The sequence below is a fragment of the Lichenostomus cassidix genome, chromosome 1, assembly GCF_008360975.1.
Source record: "Lichenostomus cassidix isolate B80296 chromosome 1, HeHo_3.0, whole genome shotgun sequence".
Classification (NCBI taxonomy): Eukaryota; Metazoa; Chordata; class Aves; order Passeriformes; family Meliphagidae; genus Lichenostomus; species Lichenostomus cassidix.
Genome location: NC_139479.1, coordinates 43,390,048 through 43,414,097, shown reverse-complemented (window position 1 = coordinate 43,414,097; position 24,050 = coordinate 43,390,048). Strand labels below are relative to the sequence as shown.

The 24,050-nt window shown below is 35.3% G+C and overlaps 1 long non-coding RNA gene across 1 annotated transcript in view; it reads left to right on the top strand.

Annotated features, from left to right (window-relative positions):
* LOC146444605 (uncharacterized) overlaps positions 1–20,198 on the top strand; it is a 33,969-nt gene extending 13,771 nt beyond the window's left edge. Inside the window, exons 2-3 of the long non-coding RNA XR_014851542.1 lie at positions 9,396–9,491; positions 19,934–20,198. This is a non-coding gene — a long non-coding RNA (uncharacterized LOC146444605). The remainder of the gene's footprint in view (positions 1–9,395; positions 9,492–19,933) is intronic.
* The last annotated feature ends 3,852 nt before the right edge of the window (positions 20,199–24,050 follow it).

Genomic DNA, 24,050 nt, shown 5'->3' with positions numbered 1-24,050 from the left:
TAAATAAACCCTTAGTTCATTAAATAAACCCTTTAAAATTAGGTAATACTTTTCAAGTATGAAATATTTGACACAGAAGTGTTATATAAACTTCAACAAACTTCCAAGGAGAGAAGAGAAAAGAAGAGAAAAAAGCTTCTTACAGATGCATGCAGTCAACACGGTCTGAGTGGACATATCTTTTACATTAAGATAATATGTATTACCTCTCTTGAGGGCTGATGATTCATCAGATACCAAGAGCTACGAAGAAATTGTACCTCATAGTATTGTATATGATACAGGGAATTGTAGCCAATTACCTGTGTCGTATTTAACATTCAAATACAAGTTACTACAACAGATTTTTGACCATTTTAAAAGTAGTTTTAAATGACTGGGCAAATGAACTTACCCTACAGAGGTTGCCCAGAAGCAAAGAAGAAACAGCTGTTAAAGGTGATGGGTCTTACAAACCCATTAATCATGTTTGGACAGAAAAAAAAAAGCCTATGAAAAAAGAAGAAGGAAAACATCTTTAAATAATTTCAGAAAGTAATTAGAACATATGCCCTTGTATACCAGGATCTCACTCAATAGTGATAAATGTGCAAGTAAGACAAAATGGAAATGTGTTTTTGACAGCTGGAGTTTCCGGCTATGAAATGGATTTCCAACTCCATTAGCTCCAATATGCCCCAAACAAATTTAGGCCACACTGTTAAAATGGTTAGTAAGAATTTCTGCCAAGTATGAACTAAAACTCAATTTTCTTTAGAAGCTCATAGCCACTAATGACAGCAAAGGCAGCTAAAGACCTCTTACAAAAGCCTAGCAAATAGTAATTTTAAAAATGTCCAACCAAACCCCCTAAAACTTTGCTCTGGTTTCTATAACACTGTTAATAATGAAAGGCAGGGATGGAAGGGCTAACTCCATGAATGGAAGGCAAGGCCAAGGATGGACTAACTCCACGAATGTAGCATCCTAAGTTAAAGGCTTTCCATGAGCAATATTTAGAGACATATACATTTGAATATGTTTTTCTGCTTTGAAAAGGATCTCACAGGGTTTGACAATAATTTACACCTCTAGCAGAGGCAGATCATAGAAAAACAACACTATGCTCATGGGGTAAACTTCCAAACAATACAATAAACATTTCAATTTGCACATATACACATATACTGATATTCTCTGCATCAGTATTGAAGCTATATTCAAACTAGAAGTGATATTGTGTAAATAATTTTTTCTTTCAGTTTTTAAACAATTTGAAATATTAATACTTTTAGATCAATTTTTTTTCAGACAGTCTACTATATTCTCTTTTGTCTTCAACCTACAAAACTAGGTGTTAGACAGAGAACAGAAATTTAAAACAAATATCATTTGGAGTTTGAATTATTTAACATGCCTTTTTATCCCCTTCTTCATCCATGTTCAAGAATACATTAGTGTCTGTTTCCAACAAAATGAAATATCTCAACTTTTGAATCAAATTGCCTCAAATTCATTTTCCTGTATTTTGCCTGAATCATTAAATAACTATAGTCCTCTCATGTAATAATATTCTCTAAAGGAATTTCTCTTTTCAGAAAGAAATCTTCCATTTCTGGTTTTGATTAAACTGCTAGAGCTTTTATTTATATGTTTGTCAGGACATCTTGCCATGTTAAGCTTTTAAGATCAAAGTCTGTTTAGAAACCTGTAAAGCTGAGAGACAATATGTATTTTCCTCCCCATAAAGCTTCTTTATTCTTCCATACAGGAGCAAAATTAGTTTGTCTGCATTGTTCTTAAAACAACTTCTTTTTGGTCAGTTTTCTGTTTCTTTTAATTCATCATGTTCTGTTCTCTGATATGCATCATAATAAATCCTGCTCTATCCTAGCATTGAGAAAGAAAAAGAAAAAAAACAAACCTCAACTAGTTTGTTTTTTTTTGGTTTTTTTTTTTTTTCCCATAAAAGCAGAATTATCAGTCATAGCTTAATTTTTCCAAGAAGACTGGAAAATCAAAGGTCATCAGTGCAGTGGAATTGGTTGTGATATATCTTACTTCTGTCTTCACCTGTTAAGGTTCTTCTTTCCTCACTAACCCTGTTTTTCTGATCTGTTCTATATTGCAAATACAAAGAACAGGTATTCAAACCATACAATAACTGTTGTTTAAGTAATTTTGAAACATCACAGGTATTTGATTTTCAGGTAACACAATCTCCCCCTACCCCTTTGCAAATGTAATTATGAAAATTGTATTTAGATTCTACCAAAGTACTTAAGGCCATAAACATTGTTAGAGAACAAGGTGTTCTAATATTTTATTTTTATTGAATGCTTCAATTTCCCTAGCTTCTGCAGAGATAAGAATAAAGACACTTGGATCCTTTGAGTTGCTTTCTGGAATACTCTGTGTCATTCTTTCTTACACAAGGGACTAACCAAGGCACCATAAACTACATTAAGGTTCTAGAAGCATTCTTACTCCACTCCCCTGGGACTTATTCTAATGTACTGCTTTTGTTTGCAATAGACTTAATCTTCTTCATAGTATTTTGCATGATGCTGCATTTTGGATTCGTGACCAAAAGAGTGTCGATAACACTAACAAGTCTTAGTTATTGTCTGAACATCAAGGATATTTCTACTCCTCACACCACCCCATTAGTGATCAGGCTGGGGGTGCACAAAAGGTTAGGAGGGCAGCAAGCCAGGACAGCTGACCCCAACTGAACAAAGGGATATTTCATACCATATGGTGTCACGCTCGGCAATAAAACTGTGGGAAGAAGGAGGAAGGGAAGAGCTGGGTATATTTGTAAATACAGCATTTGTCTTCCCAAGTTACCATTATGTCTGGTGAGCCCTGCTTTCCTGGAGATGGCTGAACACCTGCTTTCCCATGGGAAGTGGTAAATGAATTCCTTGTTTTGTTTTGTTTTGTTTTGTTTTGTTTTGTTTGCATTCCTAGCTTTTGCTTTAACTATTACACTGAGTTTTCTCACTTTTGCTTTTCTGATTCTCTCCCCAGTCCCTGATGTGAGGAGTAAGCAAGTGGATAAGTGAGGATTATCTGCTTGCCAGTGCTAAACCATGACAATGATCAGCCACCTTCAAACTTGAATTAAAGTGAACATGTGGCAGACCATTGGTTCAGAAATGGGTTAGTCAGAAAAATATAGGATTAAGAAAAACAAATAAACATAATATTATGAATGGTGGAGGCTGCAAAAGAGAGCCACTGTGGTTACACCTGTGAACTAAGCAAAACCAAGGCACTAGATCCAGTGTATGATAATCTATGGTGGTTTTCTGCTAGCACTCTTCCTGACAGGGTTTAGGCTTTATGCCACCTAGAGCTCTCCTGTAAGAAAACAGCAGAGATGAGATGATTGTTCTTCGGGGATAAAGGGCTCAGCCACAGGAAAATAGGCAGTACCATGCAGAAAACAGTATGGGAAACACACTAGTAAAGTTATCATTATTTAAGCTTGCAGTAAACTCTTACCTTTATGTATTAGGCATGTTCAGTTTGCCCACATAAATATTTTGTGGCTTATTTTGAAATACTCTCTTTCATCTATATTTGCCCTTATGAATAAAACTCTGGCATAATCAACTACCCTAATTCACCTTTGTTTAAGTTCCTGACCTTAAAGTGAGGAGGATCAAAAGCTTTAATTGTTCGTATTCCCCTTTTAACAACTAGAGCATGATTGTGTAGGAGGCAATAGTTATGAACAACTGAAATGCTTTTAGTATCATGGAAAAATCCAGCTTCTTAAAAGTCAGTCTGAATTTATCCATAAAAAAAATAATGCATGGAAGAAGTTCCTAGCAAATAATAATTTTAAAAATATCCAACCAAAACCCCCAAAACATTGTTTTGGTTTCAGAAATTGGAAGCAAATTGGAATTTGATAAGGAAAGAAAAGAAAAAATGTACCAAGAGCCATTTCTTTGGAGTCAGGATTCACCTAAATGAAAATGGAACATGCTTAATGGAATTTAGGTAATAAAAAAGAGATATAGAGTTTTAAAATTAAAAATTATAGGAAATCTGGGAAGTTCGGATGGCTGTACAATTTAGTAATTTTTAAATGAAGTCATAAAATGAGGTATTTCAGAAGAAATTATTTTAAAAAAATAAAGACCTTGTCAAGTGTAAAGCATTGAAATAGATTCTTGAAGCAAGTTCAAATTGTATTTCTGTACAAATACTACCAGACTGAAAATGTAGGTGCCTTGCTGAGCATTGGTAAATGAAATAACAGGAATTATTATAAGCATTTCAAGTATTGTTTGAGAAGATAATCATTGGGATGCTGCAATATGCTTCAGCAGAAACACCTTACAATTGTATTCAGTCAATATGGTAAATGGAACAACCTAAGATATCACATCATGTCTTGAAAGAAACAAATGCAACATATAAATTTATTTTAATTAGCTTTCTGATCTTCTATTTACATGGGAATTTTTCTTGTCTTCTATGTAAATTCCATAACTAAACCTGGAGAATTTAAGTATTAGCATCACACTATCAACTATATCAAAAGAACATTTTCAGTATTTATGAATATTTCAAGGCAAATAGAAAAGAATAAACGTCAACCAGAATTAAGTATCTCAGCTACAGGGTCACTGAGAAAAATAGTCTATCTTTGAATACTGATGGACCCTAGCAGCCATCAAATTGTGGCATTGAAACAGATTGTAGTAGAAAGTGGAAGAGAGATATCCTGCTCCCTCAAGGGTATGTGTCTGTGACTTTTCAATGCAAAAGTGGATAATAAGAAAAAGAGGAAGCCATAAACAAAACACACAGAGACATAAATCATACACAAAAATTGTTAAGCAGGTAGTAACCTACTTAAGGTAAGAACCAAGACTGGTGAGTCACGCTAACTGATTAGAGTACCTGAAATGTGGGAATGTTTATTCCAGTAAAATTATCCAATCAAAGATGATATCAAATGGGATGTTAAGGAAAAGGAGGAAGTCGTAAGGAAAATACACAGAGAAATAAATCTGACAGACATGATGAAGACAAAGATAATAATCAGTTCTTAAAAGTCACACTAATTAATGGGCTATGAGAAAACTACAGGCAAACTTGAGCTTTGACACTGTTAAGAGTACACATCTGAGGGTCTGTGATGTAAGAAAGATATACAGGACCCATTGGGTAGGCAGGAGAAGCTGGGATGCAGGTAGGGGTATCAGATCAGTGCTTGAGGCTTTCACAAATGTGTTTCTGCTTGTAAATCTGGAGAGTGAGATATGTCTGCCTCTACGCTGCTTCACTGGTGGCCTCCTGCCTCTGGCAGCCCAAGAGGATGGGATGTGGCTGTCTGGGCTTGTGTCTGGTGGGAGTCTTGCATGTGGATGCTGTTAAAGTCAGCATCTTGTCTGTGGCTATCTGTATGACTGGCCTTGTTGGTGTTTTGTGTGTGTGTCTGTGTGTCTGTGTCTGTCAGTGTGCACTAAGGCTGGGCTCCAAAAACTAACAGTAGGGGTCCTGGGCCAGAGGTTTTGGAATCCGAGGCTGTTTGTAATGTTCTTTGCAATGAATTTTCATATAGGTAATGATTTTTGGAGTTTCTAAAAAGCCAGAAACTTTTTCAAGATGTTACTAAGATTTCTGGATATAGCAATTATCATAGAAGAGTCACAAAGAATATTTTCGTGTAAGAAAAATTGCTGTGAAATTCTTTTTCCTTTATGGGATGCAATTTATTTTTTCATCAAAAAGTCAGAATCAAGGATTCTGCCAGAGAATCAAAAAGGCATGAGAGGTAATCAGAGTGTAAAATAGGATTTCAAAGAGTATAAAACCAGTGCAAATGAAGCTAAATTAATTATTTGCTTCAAAGTTTATGAAGAGGCCAATAGAGAGATTTGAACATTGAAACTATTTTTAGCGGGGATTAGTCAGAGTATTGCACCTGGGTAAAGAGATTTTAAAATAAGTAACTGAAAAGAACTGTAAGAAAAGAGTTAGCATTTAATGGTATATTCAGTGAGTTCTAGGGGCACTCCAATATGAAAGCAGCTTTGCAGAAAAGAACCTCTTGGTCCGAATAAACCAGCTGAACACAAAGCAGCAATGCACCCTAGAAGTAAAGAAAACCAAGAGCTTCCTGCATTACATTAGGAAAAGTGTCACCAACAGGCCGAGGAATATAATTCTTCCTCTCTGCTTTGCACTGGTGAGGCCATCTGGAATGCTGGGTCAAGTTCTGGATTCTCCAGTACAAGAGACACATGGACCTACTAGAGAGAGTCTAGGAAGGGCCACCAAGATGATAAAGGATCAGGATCATCTGCAATATGAGAAGAGGCTGAGGGTTCTGTTCAGCTTGGTTGAGTGAAGTCTTGAATATTTATGGGATTTTTTTCAATATGCACACATATCTGATGATAAAGAAATAAAGAAAATAAAGCCAGTCTTTTCTTAGTGGAGCCCAGTCAGAGCACAAGAAGCAATGGGCAAAGCAGATATGCAGGGAATTCTTATACATGAGCAAATTTTTTTTTTTTTTTTTTATTATGGTGGTGGTTATATTGGATATAGGTTTCAAGATTTTGGGAGTGGTGTGGGCTGCAGGAGTGGCCTCTGTGAAGAGTGGCCAGGGGCTGCCCTCTGCCAGGCACAGCCAGTTCCAAACAGCTCCAACTCACCGTAAGGCACAGTGGAGCCCTGCAGCCAAGATGATAGTGCATATTTAAGAAAGGATAAGACAAACCATAACAATCTAACCCTAAAGGCACTGTTACAAGCATCCTATTGCTGTGCCTACATAGTTAATCCATACTTGCAAGTATGCTGAATTGTATATTAGCCCTATTCACTACCACTATTATTATCTACTCATATTTCCCAGTGCACCTACTTACTGTATAGTGTAAATTTATATAGAATCATAGAATAGTGTGGGTTATTATAGACTAAATCCTATGCCTTGGAGTTTTTCACATACTTGTCACATTAGGTCAGAAATAACCAAGGTGTTCAAAAAAATTGATTTTTAAAATAGCATTGTGATATCTCAAAAAATTGAAAATTAAGAACTTTAACTTTTTTTTTTCCTGATTTCTTAGTAATATAATGTGTGCTTTGAGAACTTGAAACCAACTTCTACCTTAGTGTTGAAATGCTGGAGTACATCATAGACCTCTCATCCAGGTGGCATATTAAAAATAGAAATTAAAAAGTCTAAAACATATGTTTCTGAGATATTGTATTTTTTCCTCAGAAACAAATTACTTCAGGGGGAAAAAAAAAAAAAAGAGAACAGGATTTCAGTGATATCAATAAAATCTTCAAAAAGCTAGTCATTATTCATCTAAAATAAAGTTTTTCAAAAATTAAAATTTCTGAAACCCCCTTTTTTCAATTATCTTCAATAATATTTGCTTGGTGACATGAATAATCTAGTGTTAATAACATAATTCACTAATGTTGCTCTTTCAGGGAAATCTATATTACCACAACAATCCCTATCAGTCATCCTTCACAGATCCAGATACTCTGATTACGTAATTTATTTCTTTTAGCTTCTCTTAGGATAGATTTCCATATAAGTTGATTGATGTACATATGAAGTTTATCACTTATTTTAAGGAGTCATGATAAGGCTAGAAGACATTTTTAATGAGACACACAGTATATGATTGCTTTCATCTCGCGAATATTTGTGTAGCAAAAGGAAACAATTTCAACCATTTTCAGAAACAGTGGCCTAAATCACTCTGACAGTACAACATGTGATGGGAATATTTTTAAGGGAAAAATCACCATGGGCTGTTTACTGTCAAGCATAGCAAGAGAAAAGGTTAGTTCTCTAGAAGGAAAAACTCTATGATAAAGCTGAGGCATAGGCCCATATGAAATAATATGCTTTTCTTGTATAACATTGCACTGGTAAAGGATTTTCTGCATATTGGTAAAAAGTAAGCACATATAAATATTTTATTAAGAATCCATGTTAAGTATTTTATATATTATTTATTCTGGATATATATTGAGGTTTTTCTATGTGGCCAAATCAATGTAATGCAGTAATAGAAATATATTATGATGCTTTGTAGCATACAACATATATGTACTCAGAGAAAAGAGACGATAATAATTATAAGATTACTATATCTTACCTTTTAAATAGGAAAAAAACTTAAACTAAAATAATATAGTTCTTCTTGAAGATAAATTCAGAAGTACACTATGTCACAGTGACTTACTTGTCACAAATTACTTCATGTATTTCTATAAGTGCTTGGATCAAAAATGTATTTAAACACTGCTTGCAAAAATTTGTGTAGGCCAGCAAACCTAGAACTGATCAAATGAATATTTCAATGTGATCCTTTAATTTCACACATAAAATAACTCTTAAAAAAAAAAAGAAATTGCATTTGTGCTATTTCTGAACGCTGCCAGAGGTAATTCTACTTCATCAACAAACAGTAGGCATGTACTTTTTGTGCAACACGTGTAACTGAATATATGAAAATATCATGAACCTTATGATATTGAACTAAAATTCAGAAAAAAAAATGGGAACTCTAATGAATACTAACAATATGTCTGAAATTAATGTTGATTACCTCTAGTAATATGGGGAGATGTTATTTTTCCATGATGTTTCAACACAACTTTTTATGTATGGTAATATTTACAATACAGTGTTGTGATTAATTTTCAGTGTCTATAGATAATTCAACATTGAGATCAAAATTGCTCTCATTTTGAGTTAATTTGTATTTTCACACAATACAATTAGCAATTCATATTGCTATGTGTTGAAAAAAAATTACAGAGATGATAGAACAGAAGAAAAAAATATTTTAATGGTTATAATATATATCCTTGCTGATCTGTACACCACTGCTCAGTATTGTTATGTCTTCTAGTCTAACTCAATAAATGTCTTCTAAAAACACAGCAGATGTTTTACTGGCTTTTTAATTTTTGTTCACTCTAGTACATGGATTTAAATACAGTTGAATACAGAGTTGTAAAATGTGTTAAACCATGTAGAGGAATGCTATTTGGATATATGTATTGAAGCCTTCATAAATCATCCATTAGCAAGCTGGTGCCTGAGGATAGGTGCATGAAATTGGAAGAAATTTTACACATTCCCACACAGTAACTAAATGTGTTCAGTTGCACAGAAACGAAATATTATCACAATAAGTTGTTATATTAATTACACCTTCAAGAGATCTCTTATTTCTTACATTTACTTAGGGAAAAATCTTCCTGTTGTAGGAGCAATGAAAGTTTAAAAGTTGCTTGCCCATATACCTGCTATAAAAATTTAAAGCAGCTCACTCCATACACAAAATTCTACTGTATGTTGGACCTCAGACAACCAATTACTTTAGCATTGCCTTGATTCTTTGCAGTTTATGATTTGACCTGATCCATCACTGTACTCCATGCTGCTGTCTCCTAGAAAAAAAATGGAAAACTAGAAGCTTGAGTCAGGGAAAAGGGTGAAGGTATGTAATCATCATAATAGTTTGTTAAAATTCAACTGAAATGAAAAAAACCCAAAAACTTTATGATTAAAATTAAAAGAAAGGTGGGTAATGGATAAAGAATTATACTCACACAAGGAAAGTAATAGCTGTGTTAGTTCTTGACATATTTTTTGCTGTTGCTACTGTTTTGAGGTTTGAACTGAAAACCACAATTTTATGTCTTCCATTTTGACATAAATTGTATATATATGTTTAAATCAGATATATTTAAAAAACAGATTCACTCATTTTCCTTTGGAATATTTGAAGTGGGGCTCTAAATTTACTGTCTACTTACTGTTTGTTAATATTGTTTGATGTAATATTTCCTCTGTGGATTTTCATGAGATAGGCCAGATATGAACTTGCAACAGTGAGTGCATTTTATTCTTCTCTTGACTTCTTTCTAAGGTGAAAATAATGTGTGGTGAGAGTCTCAAACATGTAGTGCAAACACAAATTTAGTTTTGTGTTCCTTCTCCAAAAATCTCCAAAATCAGAATATGAAAGAATTTTTTATCTCTAAGTTAGAAACACATAAATCTAGTTACCTACAAAGACACAAATATTGCTAGAACAATTGTCTCAATATTTCCCAACAAATAAAGCAGAAAAATATGTGACAGCATGAGACGACTGCTAGGCCAGAAATCTGATTTTGGTCCTTTTAATGAGAGCTTTTAAGAAATTAGTAGATGTGTTAAAATATACTTAAAAAGAAATAACTAAAAAGTGGCTTTTAATTTACTTAATTGGTTTCAACAGAGACAGACATGTTGAACTAAATGCACATATTGTACATTCAAAACTTGACAAGCTTATTAGACCTCTCAGTGTTAATTATGATTTTCATTTTCCTTAATAGTAGTAAATGTCTAAGATAGTGTCCTCTTACAACAGTATCAAAATGTTAGTGCAAAGAGTTCTATATTGCTGTTGTAAAAATATCCTCTTTTAGGACTTTTAAATCAAATTGCATATTTATATTTATATATTTCTCCTACAGATGACCTCTTTTCATATACAATATTGATCGAAATATGTCTTTACCACTGACATCTCTTTTTCTCCCTAATCTGCATCAACTTTTCATTAACAAATTCATATAATGCAAACTTAAAGAAAAGCAGTGTTTTCTTCAAACAGTATACAACACCATTGCATGATGGATGAACTGCTAACACATTTAGGTAATACTTAGGGATATTTAAAAATGTAACCCTTTTTTCTGAGAAAGAGAAACCAAACAAATTGTAATAAATATAAGCTAGAATACATTTATTTTTTCTAATGGAAAGCACAGATTTTCACCAACATAAAGTCAATGGTAGAACTAATTTAGATTGCTTCTGTTCTGTATTTTATGTATGCATATGTGCTTCAGCCTGCCTGTGTCAAATGTGATGTATTTATTTTTCAAATTATTTTTTGTCTGTTTCTCATAGAATCATAGAATGGATTGGGTTGGAAGGAACCATCAATGGTCATTCAGTCCAATGCTCTGGCCATGGGCAGGGACACTTTCAACTAGATTAAGTTGCTCAAAGCCATGTCCAACCTAACTTTGAACACTTCCAATGATGGGACACCAACATCTTCTCAGGGGAAACTCTGACAGTATTACAGCAACCTCATTATAAAAAATACAGCCAACCTAAAATAGCCAAACTATGTCTACCCTCTTTCAGTTTAAAACCATTGCCCTGTGTCCTTTCACTACAGATCTTCTGAAAATACCCTCTGTTTCTTGTAAATCCTCTTTAAGAGCTGAAAGGCTGCAATAAGGTCTTTCCAGGACCTTCTCTTCTCCAGGCTGAAGAACCCTCAGCCTGTTGTCACTGGAGAGATGCTCCAGCCTTCTGATCATCTCTGTGGCCATCCTTCAGACCTGCTCTAACAGGCACATGTCTTTCCTGTATTGTGGATCCCAGAATGAGATTCAGGGCTCTATGTTCAAGCACAGGTGATAGAAAAAAAAAAATACATCTGAAACAGAAAACACTGATTCTTTGTTTTAGGAATTTAAGAAGAGATTTACAAGTGCTGTGGATGAGTTGGAAATGGTCACTGATTGCCTGCTTAGCTTTAAGCCATCAATACACACTTTGCATGGCTTGAATAAGTACCATATGACTGATGGAGGATGGACAAGGTTTTTTAAGACTTCTTGGGTGCAATATGTAGAGGCTGAGTTATGATTATCACAAAGACCTTTTTCAAACAGATGGAACAAAGGTCACAGAGCATGCTGTGTTTCAGCCTGCTTTCAAGCCATCCCACTGAGGACCCGAAAATATATCTAGAAATAAATATATCTTCATTAACTCAAATGAAGCCCTGTTTCCACTGTTCTTGCTGTATCCCAATTCAACTGGTATTTACAATATAATGATATTAAGCAGAAATTAACTTCTGTGAACACAGAAAATAATGTATATGGACAAAGCTTATTTTAAATTGAAATTAGTACTATGGCAATTTAAGCCTAATTTAATAGGCTTTTCTTAAAATGAATCAGGTTTTAGTCACTGTTTCTCACTGTACACACCAAATTATTCCTCTTCAAGCTGATTTCCATTCATGATATTATTGGTAGTAAAGCACACTCCACACTGCAACATGAATCACAGTATTTTAAAAATCTTAATTGCAACTTAAATGCTTACAATGTATTTAAATGTCAAGTATTGCTAATGGAATTATTTCTTCAATGTGGTTTTGGATAACAAAAACTAGAAGATTACTTTGATCTCAAAAGTTATGTATTCCTATTGGATTTTACTTTGGAAAATCTACCTTTCCTTCTTAGCTGTAAAAGTCTGATTTGCTTTGTAATCTCTTCTGAATCAATTGACACCACTGTATCCAATCTAAATTTTGCTGAAACCCAAGACCATGGATTACTAAATTACAGAAAGGAGAGTCTAAGGAATTCACATTAGTATTGCAACAGCTTTTAATAGAGACTATTGCAAATCTGAGAGCTTGACACCAAGAGCAAATGACAGGATTACTATTCTGCTGATCCAGTCAGAGTTATTTCTGCTGTGTGAAATGGTCAAGCACAATCCCTTGAGGTATGGCATTAGGAACAGTATCTGTTCTTAGATTGTCACTTACTAACAACTTCTGCTGCTTTGTTTGCTATGTTGTTTGGTTTCCATATTAAGGTCTACAAAACCTATTTTTCTCTTTATATAAACTTTAATTATACACTAGAAAAAAAAAAGGCAGTGTCTTCAGAAAATGTAGTAAAGGATAATGTAATTCTCTGTGTGTCTCATTTTTTAAAAGAAAAACTATGATTTTGTGTCCATACTTGTACCTCAAATGGCTGAGATATTCTTAATTGAAAGAAAGCCAAAACCAAACAATGGACATAATTCATACTAACTAACCTCCATTCCTGGAATCCTTATCAGATTAATGAGTAGACAAAAGAGTTTTTATCCCTGCAAATATTCACCCCTCCTTGGTATTACTTTCTGGGGTTTTTTGTAGATATGACTGCATCTGCATCTACATCTATCGATAGGTATCTGTGAGATTGCTCTCATATCTGCCTTGGATAGGCAAATAGTAACTATAAAAGGCATAATATTTCTGCTGTTTGATAAAGAGTACTGAATGGAATACTATTACAACAGATATTCATAATCCCTAAAAATTTTGGCTCATTAAACCTTTGAGAAAGTCACATAGCCAGGCTTCTTTTGTTATCATTAAAATTATAGATATATTGAAATTTCATTCCTAAAATTCCAGCATTTTTGACCTCAGATCCTCTGCTCCCAGTTAAACCAGACAACAGGAAAGAGAAGAACTGGGACTGTATTTGTGAATAGCTGTTTTCATTCTGTCCTTGAAAGCCTGTACGGAAATCAAACTAACACTCAAAATGCAATCATGCATAAGCCAATCATGCTGTGTTGCTTGAGGTTAACAAGTCTGCAGGTACGAATCAAGGAAACACCAACTTCTTTGCTTGTTTTCCACCAGCACATTGCCAGTCTTGCTGGGGCCTCAGAAAGCCATCATCCCCACCTTTCCTCAGGGCATTCAGTGGCTGACAATAGTAGTCACTCATTCAAATGGTACAGGCAAAATCCTGGTATCTTCTGTGTCTTGTTAATGATTCCAGATCATAAATAGTGCCACTGCTGACAGATGTAATTACTCATGGAAATCCACTCCATTGTACCCTAGTGTTTGCCTTATGAGTATCATAAATGGGCTCTTCTCAAAAATCTGACATTCCAGGAAAGTGCAGCCCCAATTGAAAAGAGATGTGAGAGCTGACAAGAGATGACAAATGTCAGTAGTTCAGCTACACTGTTGACAGGTCTGTCCTTGTTAACATCAACAGTATCAGAAGAATGGTGAAATAACCTATTACTCACATGCCAAGGTTTTGCTGTTAAAAACTTCCCAGTCCCCTGTAACTCTACCAGTCTCTCCTGCCAGCTACCTACCCAGCACCACTCCCACAGACACCTCTTGGTTTCATTATTTTTTTTCCCACCCTTATAAAAAGATGAGACAAAACATGAAATATCTGAAGTTAGAGTGTTCTAAAAAACCCCTACATCTAAAGTTCTGTCAAACATCTTATTATAGGAATATGTCTGTTTATTAATGTACACAAGAGGTCTGCAGTAACTGTGGACCATACCTGAAGGACAGACTAAGGACATGTGCAATGAAACAAGTTTCTCTCTATATGAATTTGTGTCCTTGAAAAAAAAACTTAAAAAGAAATAACAAAATAAAGACCTTTATAATTAATTTTTTAAAAGAAAATAAAAAGACATTTTTTAAAAAGTTTTATCTTGCCAAAAATAGGTCAAAATAGTCATAATTTGCACAGATTCAATGGAGAGTATGTGTATTCTTGGATAAGTAGGATTTCTCCTTTTCATTAAAAATGAATCTCTACATGGTAGCATTCTAGTTTTCTCTGTCTTTTTGTCTCTCTTTTTTCCCCCTCCAGAGAGAATTCATTGTGGAACTCATGGTAAATCAAAAATAAATTTCCCAGAAGTAGCCCTAGTTCTCTTCTGTGGCATTTTACTCTCTATTATTGGTAGTCCACTGAAATCTTTAATGCTTTAAGCTCTTAAATCTTTAAGCACCTAAACCTTAAGCTCTTAAACATCAAATTTTGTGATGTTTATTTTGGTAAGGTAGAAAAGTTCATTTTACTGATGTTGCCAAACCCATACAAAGTAGCTGTCCTAGACTCTTCATGGGCTGCATATAAATATCTGCCTTCAAAATAAGTGTCCTTCATCCTTGTGAGACACCTGAGTCCAGCTTCTACAAAGATGTTTTAGAGTGTTTCACTTATGCTTCTGCTTACTGAGATGAATGCCTCTTCTTTGACTGGCACAGTTCATTTTCACATGTAAACATGTCTAATACCACTCAGATGCAGCACAAAGAGGATTCCTGCCCTGTACAGCCTCAATCAAACATGACATAACAAGTCAGGCTTATGAACAGATGTGGTGTATCTGGAGGGAAAACAAAGGACAAGGCTGAAAAAAAGATCAGGTTGTTTGTCAGCCATTTACTCAGTTTGATGTCTCAGATTCTTCCATCCTACATTTTTTTAAAATGTTTTTCCCCCTTATTTAAGAACTCAGAGGTTGAATACACTTTCCCTCCCTGTGGTGAGCAGACAGTGAATATACAGTAAGCAGATAGTAACACACCTGTAAAAGTTACAGTATATTCCCTCCTATCAGGGTTACTTTATGACACTAAAAAATTAGCCTTTATTGCTTTCTAATGTGCAAGTCCGTGTTTTATTTTTGTTACCGTTTGGATGTGTGAAGTAATAGTTATCTCTTGGGGTGTAAGTTTATCACAACGTGGAGGGTTGACCTGGACTGGCTGCCAGGACCCCAACAAGCAGCTCTCTCACACACCCCGTGCTCCCCTTTGCTCGGAATTCAAAAGGAGCCTTTGTACATGCTTTGGGTAAGAGTTGCAGTGCACTTCAAAAAGTCTTTGCAGAAGCCAGCCCCTGTATGCCTGTATGTAAAGGAAAGTATTGCCAAATGAGTTGCTCACTGCAGCAAAGTCCATGAAGATGAGGAACATGGAGGAGATTTTGTTATGCATTTGTACAACCTCTATGCAAGCCGGCAGCATAGAGGCAGAGAAAGAGAAAATAGCTCAGAACTGGATTACACAGGTCAAAAAGCCTCCAAAATTAACAAGCTATGAGGAAAAATGTGAAAAGTTAAGGGAAATTTGATAGGTTGAATCCAAAAAAAAAAAAAAGAAGAAAATCAGAGATATAATCAGAGAAAATCGATCCCTTGATCTTAGCTATAGCAATACAGACTCAGAATTTTATACCTGTTTTTCAGCACCCTGTACTCACAAATAAGCAGGTTCTTTTTCAGTGACTCAGGTACACCGGTGGTAGAAAGGCAAGCATGCTCACTTTTAATTACAGTATTTCTCATTATAGAAATCAGTTTGAATTAAGTTCTTTGAATTAAGATTATAGAATCATAGAACCATCTATGATCATCTAGTTCCAATGTCCTACCATAGGCAGAGGCACCTTCCACTAGATCATGTTGCTGATCCTTGAACACTTCCAGTGATAGGGCATCCACAACTTCTCTGGGCAACCTGCTCCAGTGCCTCACTACTGTGGCGGCTACTTCTGAAGTCATGACCAGAAGTGCTTTAAAATGCCACAGGAAAGTTTTTTCAGTGGGGAGAAGGGCTGTTTTGAGCAACACAGGAGATGAATTTGGGCTTCTGGAAGTCGACTTAGGCGAGGGGACGAGATGAGGTCTCTTCAGCTTTATTGGGGGTTACATAGGGGATAGGAGAGTTTGGAGAGACATCTGAAGAGCCCAGAACAAAGGCTCTGCAACAGGTTATAAGGGTACATAACTGGGTGGGTTTACAAGTTTTCAGAACAAATAGAAAAGTGAATACAAGTAATTTACAGTTTAAATTTACCAATGTCTAACACTGAGATATGCAGGCGTCGAGTGGTTGGGGAGAGATAACGGCTCATACTATCTGTAATACTTTTCTGGGAGGTTGTTGGGATAATCCATTTCTTCTTCACTTTCTTCTGGCACTTCTCCCATTTCATCCCAATCCTCCACATTCTCAAGGGCACTGAGCTCTATCTCAGCTGCTTGGGCCGCAACACACTACCTTCACAGTAGAAATTTTTTTCCCATTATCTCTTCTAAATTTACTCTCAATTTGAAGCCATTTCCCCTTGTTTTATGATATGTCCTTGTAAAAAATCTCTCTCCATCTTTCTTGTAGGCTCCTGTTAGGTTCTGGAAGGTCACAATTAGGTCACCCTGAAGCCTTTTCTTCTCCAAGCTGCACAGCCTCCATTCTCTTTGGTTTTGCTCACAACTGTATCACATAAATGTATTTATTAAATGGCAGAAGAATGTATTTTTGCAGGTTTGTTGGACTTAAAAAGGAATTAAATCCTTTTAAGGATGGTCATCCTGTCTCTTCTTGGGAAATTTTGGCTATATGACAAGCTGTAATAGTAGATGTTGAGGTAATAGCAAAAAAAAATTAAAAAGAAGCATTGGTTACCCCCATGTTGAAATTAAATGTATAGGAGTACTCAGGTCACAAATAGACTTTGGCACATCGAATATCCAAGGTGAAAATGTATGGATTTTAAAGTTTCTTTTAAAATACATTTTTAATTCCTAAAATAATCAAAATTGCACACAAAATTTACTGTTTTAACCTTAAATTTTTCCAGACTAAAAAAAAATTATTATTTACTTTTATTATTGCATAATCCTAATACTGAAAAGGCTGTGCATTGGAGTAGCTAAGTCCTTATTTGGGTCTGGCCTCCAATCTATGAAACAATTACTGGATCAATATAGAATTAACTTGAAACATTCTGGTTCTTCATCTTTGTGATCTTCAGCTACTGCTGTTTGACTTTGTTCTGCTTTATCATTGTAATATGCATTGAAAATAATAGGCTTATTTGGGATTTGATTCATTGGGATCTGCGGAGAACACTTCTTAGAACATTTGACATACTAATTTTTTATATATCCTTCTACACAATTAAAGTTTGAATTAGAAGGTATTATTCTTAATTTTTTATTTAAAATTGTTCATATTCTTCACATAATACTAAAATGATATTTATGGAAATCTCCACAGTTATTGTACCTACAAAATACCTTCAGTCATTAACACAATCTTTCTGCCAATTAATATTTGCCAAAACTTTTCCTTTTATGCAAATTAATTCTCATAAAAAATCAAGTAACATATTATTACTAATGCTAACCTTGATCCACTTGAATGGGTTCACTTTTCCATGCAGTGGAACAGCACTACATAGAAACTTCAGTAGATCTACAGGGTTTTTTACTGAAAACCACCAGCTCAGACAATGTTATTATTCAGCATTTAATTACACAATTTCAGAAAGAAATTTTAGACACAGAACTAGGAAGACTAAATTATTGTTGAAGGTATTTCTTTGACTTTGGAGGTTTTTCTCAGATTATAATGGGCAAAGAAGAGAAACTAGACTATAACAAGGGAAATATAATTTATTTACAAAAACTCAATCAACCTCCTAGAATTGCAAACAGAAGCTTTGGCATGCCTTTTGTGATCTTCATATTGAAACATCTCACTAATTATTTTTCTGCCTTGCCTTGTCTCTACATGCAACAGAATGATTGGTTTGTAGTTTGGTTTTTTTTTCCTTTTCCTTGCTTTTCCCCACCAGAAGAAAACTGAAACATGAAATAATTCATATGAAAATAATAATCTCCACAAATACTTGAAAGCTGGAAGCCTTAATGTCATGGAGTGATCTTGTCTGGCCTCCATGCCACTCTCCCTCTTCTCTTCTGTGGGAAAGGGGAAGAAAATAAGAACCTCATGGTTTAAGACAAAGACAATTTAATAAGTAAATGCTAAGATCACACATAGAAGCAAGTAAAATCAAAAATATTTATCATCTCCTTTCCATCAACAGGTGATGTTCCTGGTAGGTCTTTACCATGAGTAGCAGTTGCTTTGTAAGAAAAATACCTTAATAATTAATACTCCTCCCCCTGTCCTTTCTCTTAGCTTTCATTGCTGAGCATGATGTCATATGGTATGGAATATGCCTTTGGTCAGCTTGGTATGGAATATGCCTTTGGTCAGCTTGGGTCAGCTGTCCTGGCTGTGTCCCCTCCCAGCCCCTTGCCCACTGCAGCCTGCAGGCCTTTGGAGAGGAGGGAGGGGTGGGGAGACAGCGCTGATGCTGTGCCAGGGATGCTCAGCAGCAGCCAAGGCTCTGGAGTGTTATCAACTCTTCCAGCCATAAGCAAAACACACAGCTCCATGAAGGCTGCTATGGGGGGGATTCACTCCATCCCATACAGACTCAGGACACTGAAAAATTATTAGGTGTTTGTCCTAACTCACCATTAATTTATTAAAATGAGACATTATTTAGATTAGCCATAAAAGATATAGGAAAGATTATGTAAATATGTCAGATTCTGGAAATTATTTCCCTGCATTTACTTTGCTTACTAATCCGTAGAATGTAATTTTCTCCCACACTGCTCCTAACTTAAGGGACTACTGTAGTTTTGCAATCTCTTCCGAAAATGTCTTTAAATAAACACTCATCTTTTAGTTCTTTTTTGGTAGAGTCTTATTGCTTAAATTTTTTTGACAGCTACCAAATGCCTTATAAGGAAGCAGCAACATATTTGTTTTTCCAAATCTGTTATTCACAAAAAATGAAGAACTTCATAGGATATATTCTATAAAAAGCAAAATAAGTTTTTATATAACACTTTTCATTCTTGTTTGTCAACGTGCTTTTACAATTCTCTAATAAAAGTCAGTTTGTTCAAAATGTATTGAAATTATAGCTCAGAAAAGTGACATGACATAAATATTGATATAAAATTGCTTTATCTATGGGGTTATCAAAAACTATGGCCCAAATGAGCCATCATTAATATTAAATATAACCTGGATTTCTAGTGAAAAAGATACTGTAATTAAGCTCCACCTTTGACTGATGTAATCAAGAGTGTTACTTTTGTGTTTAATCTGGACATATTCTTAGCCAGATTCAAGTTCTCTGATATTGCTTGTGGTTATGAAAAGTACAGTTCTGGTCTTCCTAATGATCATCTGCAGGGAAATTTGAGCAAATATATAATTGAAAAGGTGAGCTGGTGTCTGGATTTTATGCATTATGAGTACACTGGGGGTATTTTAATATGAGTTGAATGACTTTTAATTTAAAGGTAAGGGCTTCCTTCCATCAGCTTGGTATAAATTATACAACTTTATTCAAATACTTAATGAATTCACTCTTCAAATAATCCAGCCAAAGCTGGGAGCCATCTTTTTGCCTTCTTCTGCAGGTAAACAGAAGCATGGCCTTGAAAGAAGGATCAAATTTCCTGTATACTCTATTTCTTGATTTTCCCCTCTGCGATACTGCTGGTAGAAGATACACACTTTCCACCTTTCAGATTACAAGGACTTTTTACCCTTCTGTGAGTATAGGTCTCCAAAACTACTTACATAACTCTTCATATCTTTTATGGTGTCACTGAAAAGGATGTTGGTATGTCTTATGGACATGAAGTAGGTTTAGCCTGCTAGACTTTTACAAAAGGTGTGAAACTCGAGGAAGAGGAAGAAAAATAAAAAAATGAAGAAAAGGAAAAGGGGAAGGGGAAGGGGAAGGGGAAGGGGAAGGGGAAGGGGAAGGGGAAGAGGAAGAGGAAGAGGAAGAGGAAGAGGAAGAGGAAGAGGAAGAGGAAGGGGAAGAGGAAGGGGAAGAGGAAGAGGAAGAGGAAGATCAGTACTAGTATAGCACACTGTAACTGAAAGTGTAAGAAATTAAACTCTGACACTGACACTCATCTTGAGTGTTAGAAGCATTAAAAAGTAACATATCTAGTAACTTATTTTTAAAGTGTAAGCATAACTTATGCTTATAGTGAAAGAATCTTCACAGAATAAAGTAAATGTAACTAGATTATTTCCTAATTACTGTTAATCAAATAAAATAATTTTGTTTTAAAATTACGGCTGTTATTGTCTATTGTGTAAATAGACTTACAGATAACATACTTACCACTTTGAAATTATGTATAAGAAAGCCCTATGGAAATCAACTGATTTATTAAAGTTCTTCTGAGACAGGAAAAGTCAACCATTTTTACCTCCACAGGGAAAGACATTTATATTCCTATAATCCATCCTGGAAGCATTACCGTATTTAAACAAAGTATTGAAGAGTTTTCACTGGAATATTGGGCAGTTACTAGCTGACTTAGATCAATATAGCTTCACTAGCACCAGAGGTTTGCCAATTTACACATTTCAGTGAATGTATGCTAATTTATACCAGTTGAGAATCAGGCCTTTAAGAGATTGTAAATTTGTTTAAAGGTTTATTCATAATCCTGGATAATAGGAAAGGATGGTTGGGAGGATTATTTCAGTCATTTAAAAGATGCAATTAAGCCAAACATGTAGACTTTTTAAAAGACTTTCAACAAAAGGTTGCTATTTTTAAATTACCATTTTTTGTTGTGGGAAGATATATATATATGCCAATAAATTCACCTCACAAAGAACAGTTTAGCAATTTCCTTAATAAGGTAAAAAGAATCCAGAATACAGAAGGACCATAACTCAAGTTTCCTATGAATTTATACACAGATTTGGACCACTATGAGAAGCTAAAATTATCTTAATCACCATTAAGATTCAAGCTCAATATCTAAGCTGCTATTAATAGTACATAAAGCCTGCTAACCCCTGTAATTCTTCACAGTTGCTCTGATCTCTTGTAAAAATTCTATCTTCCTTAAAGAAAGTTTCTCAGTCTACAAATCAGAAAACTTCAGATGTTATAGACCACCTAAAATTTAGAGTCAAGGAGAAAGGAAAAGGAAAAGGAAAAAGGTTTGCTTTGTCCTTATTCCTAGCAAGTGGAATATTAAAGATGTGGGTTTATGTACCTGCTACCACTCTGTTCACAGCAGAGCATTTCAGGCTCAGAGTTCTCATTTTCAGTGGTATCTTTCCACTGCTTTCAGTGAGTTCTCCTGTTGGATCTGACAGACATGGAGGAAGCTTCTAGCAACCTCTCACTGAAGACACCCCTGTAGCCACCACCCACCCCACTACAAAATCTTGGCCATGCCAACCACTGATCCTGACCGATAAATTCTCAGTCACCCCTTAGAAATATAAATGTACACTCCAACTACTCCACATAGGGTGAAAAACTTAATCTCCTCTCTCTATTATGCTTTTTGAGGAGCTTGAATCCATCCAGCACTATAGTAATTGAAACTGCCCCACTATGTGTCTTGCATCATAATCATATTGTGGTACTGTGACTGCATGTAGTCTTTTAATACTTCCTCTTGTGCTTCATATGTTCACATACACACACAGGAGACAGGACTTAAGCTTTGCCATTTACCTTGAGGATGGAATGCTACACCATCTTATCTTCCATCCCCTTCACCCTGGCCCTTAAGTCCCTTTAATCACAACACTAGAGCTGCAATAAGAGACATAGCAAATGTCTCTACATAGCATGTATTTATAACAAATTATATTCCAAAACAGCTGTTGAATTTCTAGAACTGGCTGGAATATTATTTTGGTTACAGAGTTATTGAAAGAAATATTTTCAAATGCATAATTTATTAATGGTCCAATAGTATTAAAAGAGAGACAAACATTTCATTAACTCCTATCTATATAAAGAGGAAGGATTGTAAGCATTTGCCTTTAAGAGAGATTCCAGGTCTATAGGCTCTCCTTTGTCAGACCTACTGTCTTACAACCCAGTTAAACAAGCAATTTAAAATGTATGACTGACCTCAACATTTGTAATTACTTGACAGTATGTAACTGCATGATAAGGGCAGGTCTCTGTTCAGCATTCAGTCTGTTCTGTTCTTAAATCTGAAGCACCAATCTTTCTCACACATTGAAAGGAGAAGGAAATATTTCATACTCAATATCTGTCTGTGTTTCAGCAGCTGGGTACCTAAGCATTATAATCAGCTGAGATTCTATTTTCTTTCTCCTGGACTTGTGCTTGAATGTCACGTGTATATCTAATATGTTTCTTAACACTGACACTGAATTTCACAAGAGAAGCAGCCTGGAGCACACAGCAGGAGAAATGCAGGAAACACAAACAGCATATCAGAGCTGCTCAGTAAAGGTTCTTGTTTGATTTTCAGCATTTTATAAGCAGTAGTACATCATAGTAAAGCTCAGCAAAACAAATATGAACATAGAATACAACTCCCAAAATGGTCAAAGTAAATTTTCCCATGCTTCTCACTGTTAAAGAAACTGAACCTGATGGCCCTCAGGACATTGGGAATTCCTCATTCCCAGTGTGCTAGAGCTCAATTTTATGAACTCTCATTCTCCAATACACACACAACTACACACGCACAAAAATAGACACGCGCAGAAACCAACACAGCCCAGTGCCTTTAATGCGCTGAACTCACATGAATACAGACAATGCTAAATCATGTTCCTCCCCTCCCATTGACCAGAACTGAAGATAGACTTGTTGATAGATAGACACCCTTACTCCTTCACCCACAATCATACTCACACTCACAGATCTGTTAATTATTAGCACACGTTTTACATTCACCTAACACCCACGTGATCCACCCTGGATCCTAGGTCCTCAACTCATTCAGAAACTCAGACTCTGGATCTTTCCTAGGCTCTTCATCTCTAGTCCTGCTCTAGTCCTGCTGTTTCTCATGGTGTTGTCTGAATGTTTTATCAGGTTATTATTTTCCATTTTGTTAAGTTCAGCATTTTCTCATGCTAAGCTCACATTGTCACATTTTTCGTTTTCTGATCAGTTAGCTATATACCAGGTCAGAGCCTAGTCATCTGCCTGCATATGTTAATACCAATATTTGTGTTCTCATAAATCTATGTGTGTGTGTTTATTTTCCTTTAATCATCTTGCTTTGAAGTAGACATGGAAAACATTGATGTGTATTGATATAATAGAGGTAAATGCCAAATATACTAAGAACATATTGAAGTAACCTGTATGTGTTCAGCCCAAAAGAAACAGTTGTTCCCAGTAAAACCTCACTAGTCTCTCTCTCCCTCAGTGTATGGTGAAATTCTGATCATAATGAAAAGGTAGGAATGACTGGACATTCTATTCTGGAGACACAATCAGAATTCATTGTTTTGTACAGAAACCATTGTCCAAAGGAAAGGTGCAAAGGCTGCATAAAGAAAATTTTCATGAGAACTTGATTTAATGTTTTTCACAGTCCACAGTGCCATTCTCACTTCAAGTCAATCTAAAAGCAGGGAAAGGAGAAGCAGTTTCATTGAGCTCAAGTAATGAATTTACACATTTACAGTGGACAACCATTTTTATTATTTAGGAAAAGACAGTTGTATCTTAGTTGCTATTCCAATCTAAGGGATGGGAGAGCAGTCATCTAA